The sequence below is a fragment of the Leguminivora glycinivorella genome, chromosome 25 (assembly GCF_023078275.1).
Source record: "Leguminivora glycinivorella isolate SPB_JAAS2020 chromosome 25, LegGlyc_1.1, whole genome shotgun sequence".
Classification (NCBI taxonomy): domain Eukaryota; kingdom Metazoa; phylum Arthropoda; class Insecta; order Lepidoptera; family Tortricidae; genus Leguminivora; species Leguminivora glycinivorella.
Genome location: NC_062995.1, coordinates 7,350,596 through 7,360,265, shown reverse-complemented (window position 1 = coordinate 7,360,265; position 9,670 = coordinate 7,350,596). Strand labels below are relative to the sequence as shown.

At 33.5% G+C, this 9,670-nt stretch overlaps 1 long non-coding RNA gene across 2 annotated transcripts; it reads left to right on the top strand.

Moving 5' to 3' along the window:
• Positions 1-4,991: 4,991 nt before the first annotated feature.
• On the top strand, positions 4,992-8,778 carry LOC125239321. Of its 2 annotated transcripts, XR_007178521.1 has the most exons (6): positions 4,992-5,257; positions 5,556-5,658; positions 6,002-6,122; positions 6,371-6,441; positions 6,905-6,988; positions 8,621-8,778. It is a non-coding gene; the product is annotated as an uncharacterized LOC125239321 (long non-coding RNA). The 2 variants fall into 2 exon arrangements; XR_007178520.1 differs by lacking the exon at positions 4,992-5,257 and having other exon boundaries at positions 5,298-5,658.
• The last annotated feature ends 892 nt before the right edge of the window (positions 8,779-9,670 follow it).

Sequence of the window (9,670 nt, the reverse complement as noted above, 5' to 3'; positions counted from 1 at the left end):
TCAGCTCATCAGAATCTCGACAATGAACCATGATAACTCCTTTCTCAGAGTCCACGCACCGCCAGGGATATCAGGTTGTGAATCTGATAGGTCCTACTAACCCGTTCTTGCTAGCTCGTTCCCCGGTCGCGGCGAATATTCATTCCATCCACACTGTTGGACCGGAATAATTATCGTAATAATTTCAACGAGTTCACAATAACTTCCCACGCAAATACGAAGAAACCTTTTGAGCTCTCATTATAAGTCCAGAGCCTTCAATCTCCATTGTCGGAACTCAAACCAATTCCTCTACCTAATCACTCCAGAAACATGTTTTGGCGCATGTCTCATACTTGAATAAAATATACTGACTTAAGATCTGTTTGGATGTGTTTTTTTTTTTTTTTTTATAAAACAAACCTTAAATGACATAAGCATGTACCTCAACTCGGTACCATATCATGATCAAATGAAGAAATGATTTGATGATACTAAACTTCACATATTTGAACACATAACAAGGAAACAAATATTGAAAAGAGCCTCGTTCTCACTAGACGATTTTGGCCCTTTTATTTATGTCGATTGTCAAATACATCCCATTCAAGATGAGGTGTGTGGATTCAGTGTGGGTCTTATTACCTTGTGTAGTTAGTAGTCACAAAAAACTACCCTTGAAATGGGTCGAATCCATTGGATTTTAACCTAACCGATAAGCTTTTTATGGCTAATGTGTTTCCCTCAGCCCCCCCGCTGTTTATTCCCCACAAATTCCAACCAAACTAGTTTTGACCACTTTCCAGCGCTGTCTGTCTATATCAATCCACTCATTCTATAAAAAAAAAAATTCAAGACACACATCATTCAGTCATTCATCCCATTCAAAACATTCTTACATCTATAAACATTCATCATCTCTAAATTATTCACACACACACACACATAATGTAACCATTCTTACTTCCTCATTCGCTCTTTCACTCGATCTCAACAGAAAGCCAACGCTTTTAAAAGTAATCAAAATAACGAATAAAAATGGAAATAAAATTACACAATAACTTCAAAAGTTTACGTATCCCATTTTACTCCACTCTACCCTGACTCGAAGGCAAAGAAAATTTCAATTTATTTAGGATAGGTTTCATTTTATACATCTATATTTAATTTTTACAAAGTATTTATTAACCGCAAACAATTTGACAATGTGTGAAAATTGTTTGATGCACATACTAAAAATAAAATGTTCGTACGAACAGAATGTTATATTTTATGTTCACATCTTAACTAGAGTCAATTACTGTAAGAACACTAGCCTACTTTCAATTTCCCTGTCTTTGTTGTTTTTTTTTTCTGCAGTTCATAATGCAAAATTGATAACATAAAATGCAAAAATTTAATAAAAGTAAGTACAGTCAGCTAAAAAATTAGTGGCCCTCTCTACTCCGATCTTTGTAGGATAAAATACTGACCAAGTTATGCTTAGGATCGAGGATCTGCACTGGTGATTACCGATATCGTACAGTATACCACCCTATATAATGTAATAAATGATAACGCATAAATAATAAATATCACTGCTAACTGTAATAACTAAAATGAAAAATAGCTTATCCACCGATCTCGATTTTCCTAACGTCTACCCCAGGCAGACTAGCTACTATGATGTCCAGTTATTGTTATATTAAAATAATCTAACCATACAATGTATATCCAATATATTCTTCTTACAAAATAAAGATTAAAAAAAAAATTGTTGTCCATATAATGAACCGACTTCTTTATCTAGATAATAAAAAAATTCCGTATTATAAATTTACATTCACCATACACCATTTTATAATCCTAGGAACGAAACTACTAAATGACAGAGAAACTATACGATGTGCTAGCCAATAAAGCCCTTTATCACACAGATCACTATAGAAATAAAATTAATTTCAGACAAAATTTTGAATTCTACCACCCCTATAATAATAACACTGCATCTCAATAAAATTTTGAAGAACTCGTGACACGTTTAAAGAAAAATAATAATGTTCCACATAAGTATGTCGCAATAAATAAACATTCTTTACTAAGAAGTCATTAACTTGTAACCAATATACTCATAGAATTTACATTACACATCATGTAATGTTCATAATAAACGCATAATACAATTTTGCAAAAAAAAGTAATTGCAGTTTTGAAGTGGTTTTCATATTTTCAATTTTTTTCCGCAAAATATGATGTATCCTTAATTTTGATATGGTTTTGATATTTTTTGTAAAATATAATGTAACATCAAATTTGATGTGGTTTTGATAAAATATATTCCTTTTTTTTTTTTCAAACTATCTGCAAAATTTTATTTTGGTTTTAATTGCCTTATGATAAAATACAAAATGATGGCATAAATAGGTTCAAAATACTTTTATTTGATTGAATAATAATATAACAAAATAATGATTTTTTTCTTGAAACGAGCTTAAAACTTGTATTGTCCTATTCTATGTCTTCAATATTGTATAACATGCCCCGAAAGTTTTGTAACCTCAGACAATCCATTCCTTCTTCATGGCATTCGCAGCTGCAGCAAACTTAGCAAATTGTTAACAAACACGACAATGGGTTGAGGAACTTGGTCAAAGGTGTCTCTCTTCCTTTTTTCCCTTCATACTTGGCTAGTTCTATGATGGGTTCTTGAGTAGCTAATGATGATGGTTAAATCCTGCTGGCCTCCTGGTAATATTTCAAAATTTTCCAAACTATTCTCTTCTCAGTCGGTGTCATAACCCAGGACACCATGAAATCTCTTCCGAAGACACGCTGCACACTTGATCACAATCAGCATAACCGCAAAAGATCCAGTTACTTATTTTTGAACACAGCAAGTAACTTGAAACCAATGAATATTTCTTCAACTCTAAAGTTGGCTAGTCCTTATTTGTCCAATCATTGGTCAAAAAATAAAATATTGCATAAATCGAATATCATAAACACTTGTTATTTCACTAGCGTTACTAAGCATGCACTTAAACACACACTGAAGTTTTCTCCGCATGTTTCCACCATCCTCGCTGATCCACTATGTTCAATGACAGAAACACTGCTGTGGTAAGAATCTATCTTAGGTTAAAACTAAAGTTAAGTTAAAGACTTCCAATAAACAGAGGGAAAGATAAAATAAAAATCACAAGCGTTAAAATATTTTCCAAAAAAAATATGCCAACTAAGGTTGCAGGACCATCTAGGTACTTTAACCATATGAGACGTACGTCTCATTTACGTTCACCTACAATTATTATTATTATTTTTTTTTTTTCCTCAAGTATGATGTCTGATCGCTAAGTGACTTTAATTTTTCTAACTCAAAAATTACTGCAGACTATAAAACTCCGTCTTGTTTGCTTGATAAAACAAAAATACTCGTAGGGTAAATTAACTGGGGTTTTGAACACTTACATATATGTATTTTTCTTGATCCTCATTTTCTGTTCCATTCTTCTGCGTAGTGTGGCATAATATGGCACCAATAACAACATAATCATATTGAAAATCTTCAGTAACACGTTGGTCCTATGAGCAGGTATGAGACCAGGCTCAAAAACTCTTACTCCTCCGTTAGTTGACATCAAAAGCCGGGTACTTCAACTCGAACGTCCCACGAAATATCTCAATGTTCACTTCATGTTTTTCGCGTCCAAACTGTTGCTAACTCTGTCTCCTTGTACTCAAATCTTGCACTGTCGCACTAACACCTTTTTCAACTGACTAATTATGGCCTAAACTAATTGAAATTCACTATGTTTTCATTAGCAGAGCTCTTCGTTTCAAACCGTAGTTAACCCTCAAATTTCTCTTCGTGTGATAATAAGACGTCACTAAAAATGACACGTGCTCCTACACTATCAATTACACTAATTATTTGAAGCTACATAACACTATAATTTCAGTGAAATCGGTTTTCTTAAATAAAATTTAATAACTTCGCGCTCAGATTTTTTTTCGTAAGGAACTGTCACTGTCAATATTGTCATCCTTAACCGTTTTTTTTTTCTTTTACAATTGTCCTCATGGGCGTATTTTCATTGTAAACACACTAAAGTGTTTTGTGTAGTCACAAACATTAAATCAACAAAACAATTATTTGATATCATAAATTTAGCCTATCATAATGTTCAAATATTTGACTAGTTATTAGAAATATATAATTGATTTTTTTTTTTTTCATAATTTAATGAAATCGAACGAAAACTATCGTGTAAATTTGTCAATGCGTAGGAAATCGCGTGTGCGCATCGGTTTACAAAAGTGTGACCACATTAAAAATATATTGTGAGATTCTTTAAGGATCTAACAGACGGTCGGACCGCACTTGTAAGGGGACATGTGTTAGGCCCTATTTACAAAATACCGTTCAAAATCTACACAACTTGAATAGTTTGATGTGATTTAAGCAATAGAAAATTAAATTAACAAAATCTTTTGTATTTAAATACATCTATTGTATTAATTTTACTATAATGAAGTAGAGAAAAGTGAAGTAAAGTTTTGTAAATGACAACACCGGACAATAAATTACTGAATTACTGAATATTTTTTTTTTGTCGAAAATTGTATGACCGATCAAGCGTACCAACTTAAAAACAATGATAGTTTGTGTAATGTCACCGATAGAACACCTTTTGGCGAAGATATATGTTATCTGTGGTTAAATTATTTTCTCTAATCTATGTCATGCTTACCGCTAATCCGCTTGTTCGCGAAAAAATGGCAGATCCGTTTTTGTTTTCTTTAGCTCATTATTAATTACGTGATCTACAACTAGAATTATTTAAATATTCGCTTTATTTTAATCTGCTTAAACAATACGACAGGCAATTCTGTGCCGACGCCGGTCATGTGCCGTCCATATTCGCCATTTTGTCATTTAGCAAACTAAGAAAATGCAAACAAAACATTATTTGCCCTAAACACGCGTTACTTCTAAATAATTTTGTCGACAAAGTGAGCCTGTTTTATCAAATTGAACTCTGAACTCCAATTGCAATGTAATTTTCCGTTAGCGAAAGTGAGGTTACGAAATTGACATGACATTATTGTTGGAAAAAAAAAAACGTGAATGCAATGGACATGTGTTTTGTTGTGTTTCTCATCAAGATAATAGAAGAATTTAGTGCTCATACTCATGATCTAATGAGCAAACAGCCCATGCAAAGGATGTCTTATCGGGCTATGCCTCAATTGATAAAGTGAACTAATTGCCTTCTCCAAAAGCAGTTTTGCATGAAAGGTAAGCTTTTGTTTTATTATTTGATGTGTTTTCAAACTAGTCGTCGTTTTCGAAACCCAGCAGAACATACTTGCGAACTACAACGACTAGACCGAATATATTGGTGAAATGTTGCTTATTTCATTGTTCTGTCGTCAGATAAGTTAATGATAATAAATTTCCCCACGTTACTCGTACTTTCTGACTTTCACATTGCCTAAGAGGATCTTAAATATTCTAAATGTACGTGAAATAGTCCTAACTGTCAAAATATATTTGCTACTTTCAAAGAGGTTTATATGGTTGTTTGATTTTTCAGTCAACATCTAATTGGAATTTACAATGCCCGATATTTCTACACATCTGCCACAAATTTTATGGAAAACAATATTTATAGAAACTGAACATACCTTGGTTAAACGGTAAGCATTAAAATTATATCTTTGACTAATTTATTTGATCTAGGCTACCTAACTGTTCTTGGAAATTGTAACGTTGTTTCCGTACCAACATATATACTTCTCAATTATTTTTCTGAAGCGCTGGCTTATGGGCTATGGAAAATAATATTTGTAGGACCTCAAACGAATGTCATGGCATTTAAAAATAGGCATTGAATCTTGTCTAAACTTTAATTTTGTATTTTTCAAAGATAAAACTTGACGTCTGATACTTAAATAAAATTATGTAGACTAAAAATCCAGACTTAGCATAGATTTTATTTCTGCTACATTGAGTTTAAACAATGTATGCATTAATTTTCAGTATATGAAATGGGTAACCATCCTTGAAGAACATCAACCAGCTGTCGGCAATGTGCAGGTGGACTGAGGAATTTTCCGGTGTGTCCTTTATGGACTGTACTCCGTCTTAGCACTATCCTCAAGTAAGTACAAAAAATCATTGCCACTAAACAGCTACTTTTTAACTTAATTAACTCTACTTAGTGAGTAAAACGACTCGGCAGGAAATTTTACATAGAAACATGGATATGGTTGTTCTTCTTTTTTTTTTCTTAACCATGAATGGCCTAGATAAATATAAACAATCTTAATGATACATATTTACAAATAAGATTCCTTAAACATACATACACCCTTTTTTTAACTAATCTTTCAATATGTACAATTTCAGGTTTTACCCGAAAGGCCATGCTTCAGGTTGGACCGTCTTCCATATATCTACTGACTTCATATAAATGAAAGGTACTTATGTTTTATTATAATAACACGTTCTAATTATTAAATTTAAAAGTGAACAGCTCATGGCATCATTATCTAGAAAATTGAAGTGAAGCGTAAAGCAAAACGGCGAGGCATGAGCGACCGGATAAAAATCAAACTTAACTGACTCATCATCATTTTATTGGCTAAGCAAACTTATTACTAATTTATGTCCTAGCTCATGTAGATATGAACTGCAAGGCAGGGGTTCTCAAACTTTTTTTTATTTTTAATTTCCTTTTTGTAAATTTTGCTGTATGCATTGTTTTTTCTGACACAATATTTCTCATGGGCGTGTCTTAGTTCCAAAAATTAAGCGACGCGCCCCCGTGAATAGATAAGTGAAATAATATTGTTCCTATTTGGCAGAACCCCACTCTAAAACTAAACCCTTTTCTTACGCTATCCACATGAACATTTCTAATGTCTGACTATTTCCCTTCAGTCTCGCTGATCTGCACTACCAGCTCGTTCAACGTTACTGAACAACAAAGTAATCCGACAATCAGACTGGACCCGGTCACGTTAGGTAAGTTTACATACTTAATGCGTACCACATACTACATACTTTTTCTGAACCTCAGTGAAATATGGTTTTATAATGATAATAGTGCTTATTATCTATGCCTACTTAACAGGAATATTACAAATTTCAATCAATTTTCATGAAATTCATTAAGCAATTGTGACAATGATCAAGCAGTGGTGGAGTTAAGGTATGGCAAGGTACGACCTCCCAGATGCTGGTAATTTTGTAGGAAATCTGGTGACGATTGTGTAGCTATTTAACTTAACTAATAAAATATGTATGTTGGCATTTGGCATATGCCTGATCCGTGAAATATTGCGACAGTGTAAGGTTCCGTATAAAAGCTGTTTACACAATCTAAGTGAGATAACATGTCATGTGTACCAGTTGAAAATATTGTTCATACATACATACTTGTTTGTACTATAGCAAAAATATATACTTATAGAAAGTTGAAATTCGCACTGTGCATTTAATTTATTGAAATAATTGGCAGATATAGGCTACGGTGACCTCTCACCATCAAGAGGGACGTATGCTTGTTTACTACGGATGTAATATGAAAATATATGATGACTTATAAGCTAATGAACTAAAATTAGTCCTAATATTATTAATACCTATATCTTAACAGACAGAAACCTGTTCTTCTCATAGTGAAAATATTCAGTATAAAGACTTTGTCAATTTATTGTATGATGTATGAAATCCTGTGAGACAATACGTAGATTATAGCGTGACAACTAAAATGCAAACAAACCATCCATCGAAGGATGTACTTGTCATAGTATCACATGCGTGTAGCTATTCAGCATTCATAGAAAAATGGCGGGACGCCCCATATAATATTGTACTTCAGCGCGACAACGAATAATCGCGCCCCCATAGCCATTAGACTAAAGCCTATCTTCTTGTATTACTAGGTCTTAAATCTAGGGCTTAGGTATCCTAGGTTATCTGAGATAATATAGTCTTACACCTAGATTATGATAACGACCTACTTACTGTCCTAACTAGTAGTTATCCTGCCTATAAATGAAATTCTGTATAACAGACGTCTTCCAGGAACATACATAACATCAGAGAGTGTTCATGGACTATATAAGACAGCATCGAAGCTATCCGATCTCCAATGTAAAGCGCAAACGTGATGTAAAGCTTTCAAAATAGCCCTGAAGATGGCAGAACCTGCTAAGAAAATGTACTGGGCATATAGAGAACTATTTGTTTTAACATGAAATTCTATTACTATTGTACATTGTGTACACACTTATGTTTCCAATTCCGGTCACGAGGTGGCAAACTCTTCTAAAGTGCTACAGCTCCGCGCTTCCTATTATTTTAGATACATGGGTATTTTCTATATAAGTACCTAGTATTTCCAGTACTTGCCCTGCCTATACAACAGCCATAAAACATACATTAAGACACAGAATAAATAATAGTACTACGCACAGGCGCAAGGGAACGTCAAGATGCGCCAATGCCAACAATTGCTACGTAGCAATGCAACCAAATGGCCTAATCGGGACGATGTTTAGTTCAACCACTACGATTATGAGTTAATTTTCTGGAAATAGATTTTGTCTAGGTTTACTACGCTATTTTAATTTTTATTTTTTTATTTTTCAGGTACCAAAGGAAAACGAAAATATCATTGGTTCTATACTGATGCATGACTTCGCTCGGAACGCGGCAAGAATTAACAATGGAAGAAAATACTACAGACGTGTTTATTAACAATAAAGTTATTTTTGTTTTTATGAAATAGCGATTGAATAAAAATATTAGGTATATGAGTTTTATTTAGAGATGAAATAAGTCAAGAAATACAGCACACCCACTCGTTTTCACAACAACAAATGTAGCCTGGTAAAGCTAATTCCTATTATTTATTTATAAACCTTGGTATCCAAGATGTGTTCTACAGAGCACATCTTAGATCCTGGTCACGGCACCAAATGTAACTAAACCTCCGCTCACCTTACTTATCTACTTACTTACTTGACTAACCATTAGTATTACTAACCCCCCTTTAAAAATACCCCGTAAATTTGGCCTTGTGATCGTCTAGCGTGAATAAGTAGAACCCTTCGAAGTGAACCGCGATAACCTAGATCCTTTAATGAGTATCAGCTGTATTTTTGACTAATTTTTAAAATTTTATTTATTTATATTTTGGAAAAGAATAAAGGTTATTGTAGCATAATAATATAGTGTTATAGAAGAGTATTTTATCAGATTTAGGCCTAGAAAGTTATGAGTGAGAAAATTAATGACGTGATGAAGGAATTTTAGAATAAAAGTTAGTGAGTGAAACATACATGAAATAAATATTAAAAAAATATTTTAGAAAACATCGGCTACGCTCTATTTTCGATTCCGGTTTGGGGTGAGAACTTGCGATACCGTCTGGAATCCTTAGGCCCAATCAAACCACATTATCGGGCATCCTAAGCAAGTAAGCCTGAAGGGCTATCTATCTACAAACTAACCCCTTTTTTATTTTGTTTCTTGTCCCTAGCTAAACCCCCCCTTTTCCCCAATACTGCTAATAGACCATAACTTCTCGATCTTTCTAATGTTTTATCGAAACACCGAGCAGTTGCTAACTTTTATAAGAAATAAGTAAGTCAAACTTTCCTAAGCTTTAGACTTTCCATCAGTGGACGGCGCTCGCAT